Here is a 6,289-nt window from a genome sequence, read left to right on the forward strand (position 1 = left end):
ACTTCTACCACCAATCAGGAAAAGAGGATTTTATTAGAGTAACATGTTATTATATTTATAGTAAAATATAAAAAATATTAAATTAATTTTTATTTTAAATTAGTTTAATATGAATTTAAAAAATAAAATAATGACATATATATAAGGATAAGCACATAAGAAGCTGGGTCCAGACCAGTTAAATGAGAGCCAGACAGACTATTTTAAGAGGATAGAAGAATGAAGGGCTGCTGTCAGTGTGTGTGTGTGTGTGTGTGTTCGTCTGTGTGTATGTGTGTGGTTGTGTGTGTCTCTGTGTGTGTGTTTGTCTCTGTCTGTGTGTATGTGTGTGTGGTTGTGTCTCTGTGTGTGTATTGTGTGTGTCTCTGTCTGTGTGTATGTGTGTGGTTGTGTGTGTCTGTGTGTGTGTGTGTTTGTGTATGTGTGTGTTTGTGTGTCTCGGTCTTCTTTTTTGTGTTTGTTTTGTTGTTCTGTTGTGTTGTGTGTGTGTCTCTGTCTGTGTGTGTTGTGTGTGTGTGTGTTTGTGTGTTGTGTGTGTTGTGTCTGTCGTGTGTGTGTGTGTCTCTGTCTGTGTGTGTGTGTGTTGTGTGCTGTGTGTGTTGTGTGTATGTGTTGTGTGTGTATCGCGTGGTCTGTGTAAGTGTGTGTCTGTTGTGTGTTTGTGTCTGTTGTTGTGTGTATTGTGTTCTTGTGTGTGTGTTTGTGTGTATGTTTGTGTTATATAGCTATTATATGTGCAGTGTTATTGTGTAGTTATGTGTAGTGTTATTGTAGTGTTATTGCTGTAGTGTTATTGTTGTAGTGTTATTGTTGTAGTGTTTTATTGTAGTGTTATTGTTGTAGTGTTATTGCTGTAGTGTTATTGTTGTAGTGTTATTGAGGTTATGTGTATGTGTAGTGTTATTGCTGTAGTGTTATTGTGTAGTGTATTGCAGTGTATTGTGTAGTGTTATTGTTGTAGTGTTATTGTGTAGTGTTATTGTGTAGTGTATTGCTGTAGTGTTATTGTTGTAGTGTTAGTTGTAGTGTTATGGTAGTTTATAGGTTATTGTATTTATTAGATTGTTGTAGGTTATTGTTGTAGTGTATTGGGTTTTGTAGTGTTATGTAGTTTATTGTAGTTATTGTGTAGTGTTATTGTTGTGTGTTATTGTGTAGTGTATTATAGTTATTGTGTATGATATTAGTATTTGATGTGTTTAGTGTATTGTGTGTTAGTTGTAGTGTTATGTTGTAGTGTTATTGCTGTAGTGTTATTGTTGTAGTGTTATTGGTATGTTATTCTTGCTGTTATTGTTGTAGTGTTATTGTTGTATGTTATTTATGTTATTTTTGTATGTTATTGTTGTAGTTTATTGTTGTAGTGTTATTTGTAGTTTTATATATTTATGTTTATTTATTATTTGTTTATTTATTGTGTTAGTGTTATGTTGTAGTATATTGTTGTAGTGTTATTGTTGTGTGTTATTGTGTAGTGTTTATTGTGTTATTTGTAGTGTTATTTTTAGTGTTATTGTTAGTTATTGCTGTAGTGTTATTTTGTTGTTATTGTTGTAGTGTTATTGTGTGTGTTATTGTTAGTGTTATTATTTGTGTATTGTTGTAGTGTTATTGTTGTAGTGTTATTGTTGTAGTTATTTGTGTTATTTTTGTTATTATTTTTTTATTGTTGTATTTGTTGTATTTAATTGTTATTATTGTGTTATTGTGGTGTGATTTAGTGTTATTGTTGTTGTATTTTGTTATTGTTTATATAGTGTTATGTGTAGTTATTGTGTAGTGTTATTGTAGTGTTATTTTGTAGTGTTATTGTTGTTGTTATTGTTGTGTGTTATTGTGTGTTATTGTTGTAGTGTTATTGTTGTAGTGTTATTGTAGTGTTATTGTTGTAGTGTTATTGTAGTGTTATTGTTGTAGTGTTATTGTTGTAGTGTTATTGTTGTAGTGTTATTGTTGTAGTGTTATTGTTGTAGTGTATTGCTGTAGTGTTATTGTTGTAGTGTTATTGCTGTAGTGTTATTGTTGTAGTGTTATTGCTGTAGTGTTATTGTTGTAGTGTTATTGCTGTAGTGTTATTGTTGTAGTGTTATTTCTTTGTAGTGTTATTGTTGTAGTGTTATTGTTGTAGTGTTATTGTTGTAGTGTTATTGCTGTAGTGTTATTGCTGTAGTGTTATTGTTGTAGTGTTATTGTTTGTAGTGTTATTGCTGTAGTGTTATTGTTGTAGTGTTATTGTTGTAGTGTTATTGTTGTAGTGTTATTGCGTAGTGTTATTGTTGTTGTGTTTATTGTTGTTGTGTTATTGTTGTAGTGTTATTGTTGTAGTGTTATTGTTGTAGTGTTATTGTTGTAGTGTTATTGCTGTAGTGTTATTGTTGTAGTGTTATTGTTGTAGTATTATTGGTGGTATTTTGTTGGGTTGCAGTGTTATTGCTGTAGTGTTATTGCTTGTAGTGTTATTTTGTAGTGTTATTGCTGTAGTGTTATTGTTGTAGTGTTATTGTTGTAGTGTTATTGCTGTGTGTTATTTTGTAGTGTTATTGTTGTAGTGTTATTAGTGTTATTGTTGTAGTGTTTATTGCTGTAGTGTTATTGTTGTAGTGTTATTGCTGTAGTGTTATTATTTTAGTGTTATTGTTGTAGTGTTATTGTGTATTATTGCTGTAGTGTTATTGTGTGTGTAGTGTTATTGTTGTAGTGTTATTGCTGTAGTGTTGTTATTGTAGTGTTATTGTTGTAGTGTTATTGTTGTAGTGTTATTGCTGTAGTGTTATTACTGTAGTGTTATTGTTGTAGTGTTATTGCTGTATTGTAGTGTTATTGTTGTAGTGTTATTGCTGTAGTGTTATTGCTGTAGTGTTATTGTTGTAGTATTGTTGCTGTAGTGTTATTGCTTGTAGTGTTATTGCTGTAGTGTTATTGTTGTAGTGTTATTGCTGTAGTGTTATTGTTGTAGTGTTATTGCTGTAGTGATATTGTTGTAGTGTTATTGCTGTAGTATATTGTTGTAGTGTTATTGCTGTAGTATTATTGTAGTGTTATTGCTGTAGTGTTATTGTTGTAGTGTTATTGCTGTAGTGTTATTGTTGTAGTGTTATTGTTGTAGTGTTATTGCTGTAGTGTTATTGTTGTAGTGTTATTGTTGTAGTGTTATTGCTGTAGTGTTATTGTTGTAGTGTTATTGCTGTAGTGTTATTGTTGTAGTGTTATTGTTGTAGTGTTATTGCTGTAGTGTTATTGCTGTAGTGTTATTGTTGTAGTGTTATTGTTGTAGTGTTATTGCTGTAGTGTTATTGTTGTAGTGTTATTGTTGTAGTGTTATTGCTGTAGTGTTATTGCTGTAGTGTTATTGCTGTAGTGTTATTGTTGTAGTGTTATTGCTGTAGTGTTATTGCTGTAGTGTTATTGCTGTAGTGTTATTGTTGTAGTGTTATTGCTGTAGTGTTATTGCTGTAGTGTTATTGTTGTAGTGTTATTGTTGTAGTGTTATTGCTGTAGTGTTATTGCTGTAGTGTTATTGTTGTAGTGTTATTGCTGTAGTGTTATTGCTGTAGTGTTATTGCTGTAGTGTTATTGTTGTAGTGTTATTGCTGTAGTGTTATTGTTGTAGTGTTATTGCTGTAGTGTTATTGTTGTAGTGTTATTGCTGTAGTGTTATTGTTGTAGTGTTATTGCTGTAGTGTTATTGTTGTAGTGTTATTGCTGTAGTGTTATTGTTGTAGTGTTATTGCTGTAGTGTTATTGTTGTAGTGTTATTGTTGTAGTGTTATTGTTGTAGTGTTATTGCTGTAGTGTCATGTATAATCATGAGTTTATGTAAAACATCTCGTGTCATAAAAACCAAAAGATGTCAAGAACTCACAGAGGAGACAAAATCAGACAATCACAAAATCACAAAATCAGACCTGGAAGAATTTATTACTCTGAGGAAACAGATTTATTGCAGCAAAACATTCTCAGTGATGTTGTCTTTGTACAACAAACACGTGCGTACGTGTGCATGTGTGTGTCTGTGTGTGTGTGTGTGCGTATTTGTGTGTGTGTGTGTGTGTGTGTTGGTGCGCATATGTGTGTGTGTGTGTGTGTGTTGGTGCGCATATGTGTGTGTGTGTGTGTGTGTGTGTGTGTGTGTGTTTTCAGACATTTTTGACACTTTTTCCGACGTTTTGTCACCTTTTCCAAAATATTTGTCATTTTTCTAACATTCTTTTGTTGCTTTAAAATAGAATAAAACGCCCAAATTCAACGAAGAGTGTACTTACTTATGAAGAGCGCTGTAGGGAACCATCCACATTATTTTCTTTGACAATTTAGTTGAAAGAATCCCAAATTTGTGACGTAGAAACTTTTTGTAAATGGCTCAGATTTGACCCCGAAGACAACAGGAGGGTTAAACTCAAAGAAATATTACTGCATGCTGCTTTTCTGTCTAACCTGCCCCACAAAAGTCGGCAAAAAAGTTCCTTATCCATCATCAACAAGCAGGCTTCCACACAGCCTGAATATGAAAACTACCTGCTGCTTCTGGGGGGAATTTCAGAGTCTCAAAGTCGGCAAATCTGCCAAATTCTGCTCCTGTCGCGTAACTGCAGTTTGTAAATCAGTTTCCTGTCTTTTTGGAATTTGGTGCACAACTAGTCTCAAGTTACTGTGAATCTAAACGGACATACGGACCGGATTAAAACCTGCGAGGGGCCAGGTTTTGGCTCGCGAGCCTTGAGTTTGACACGTGGTCTAAAGGGTTTATCTCGGCAAACTGTGAATTGATTCAATAAAAATGTAAATGCTAGTTGGTTTAATCTACAGTGCAGTCTAATTTAAAGCCATTACAGTGTTTACTTCATGCAGTATCAGCTACAGCTGGTGTTAACTACAGAGGTTCAGGGTCCTGTTTTAACGGTCTAAGAGCACGGCACGGTGTGTTCAGGGCGTGTCCAAATCCACTTTTGGTAGTTTGACGGTGAGATAAAAGGGTCTGTGTGTGCCGGGCGCCTGGTTCTAAAGGGTTGTCCTTAGTGTCTTCATTAATCAGAGGTGTGTTTTGGGCGTAACATGCAATCAACCAATCAGAGAGCAGCTCCCATTCATCAACCAATCAGAGATCATCTCCCATTCCCTTTAAAAGCCAGGCGCGTTTGGACCTTGGAGCATTGCTAATATTTTTATTTGTAATCTTTTGCATATGTGTGTGTGTGTGTGTGTGTGTGTGTGTGTGTGTGTGTGTGTGTGTGTGTAACAAGCATAGTGTGCGCGCGCTGTGCACGAGCCTAGGAGCATTTTACTAATGCTCTGTTAAAATAACAATGAAATGCTGCGTTATTGACTTTAGACCAGGTTTTTGTTGGTCGATGGTGAGATCACTTCCCGCTGCCTCAAAATAGCTATACTCCCAGAATGCACCTGAACACACCTCCCTGTAAGACCAGCGCGCCCAGAATGCACCTGAACACACCTCCCTGTAAGACCAGCACGCCCAGAATGCACCTGAACACACCTCCCTGTAAGACCAGCGCGCCCAGAACGCACCTGAACACACCTCCCTGTAAGACCAGCACGCCCAGAATGCACCTGAACACACCTCCCTGTAAGACCAGCACGCCCAGAATGCACCTGAACACACCTCCCTGTAAGACCAGCACGCCCAGAATGCACCTGAACACACCTCCCTGTAAGACCAGCACGCCCAGAACGCACCTGAACACACCTCCCTGTAAGACCAGCGCGCCCAGAACGCACCTGAACACACCTCCCTGTAAGACTAGCACGCCCAGAATGCACCTGAACACACCTCCCTGTAAGACCAGCGCGCCCAGAACGCACCCGAACACACCTCCCTGTAAGACCAGCACGCCCAGTAAGACCAGCACGCCCAGAATGCACCTGAACACACCTCCCTGTCTTAAACTAGCAAAGACACTTGTGTCGAGCTTTGCGCTGCGTGCAAGTTAGGGCCCCATGGCGATAATAGCTTATTTTAAAGGAACAGTCCAACATTTTGAATGACAGATGAAAAGATGGATTTCAAGCCGCCAGACTCCTCTGTTGCTGCTCTATCGCTGCTTGTTATTGGGTGACTTTGGGGAATCCGGACTAACTATTTAAAACACCCGTCACCGACCTTTAATCGCTAGTTTACATTAAACTTACTAAATAATATCTTATATCTATACTTATCATATTGTTGTACATCATAGTGGAAGTGTTCAGTGCTGTTTTCAGAGCAGTCTGCACTCGTTCTTACTCAGAAATGTTTGAGTTTTTGAGCCCAAAGTGATCTCAGTGCACCGAG

This window comes from Perca fluviatilis, chromosome 8 (genome assembly GCF_010015445.1).
Source record: "Perca fluviatilis chromosome 8, GENO_Pfluv_1.0, whole genome shotgun sequence".
Taxonomy (NCBI): Eukaryota; Metazoa; Chordata; class Actinopteri; order Perciformes; family Percidae; genus Perca; species Perca fluviatilis.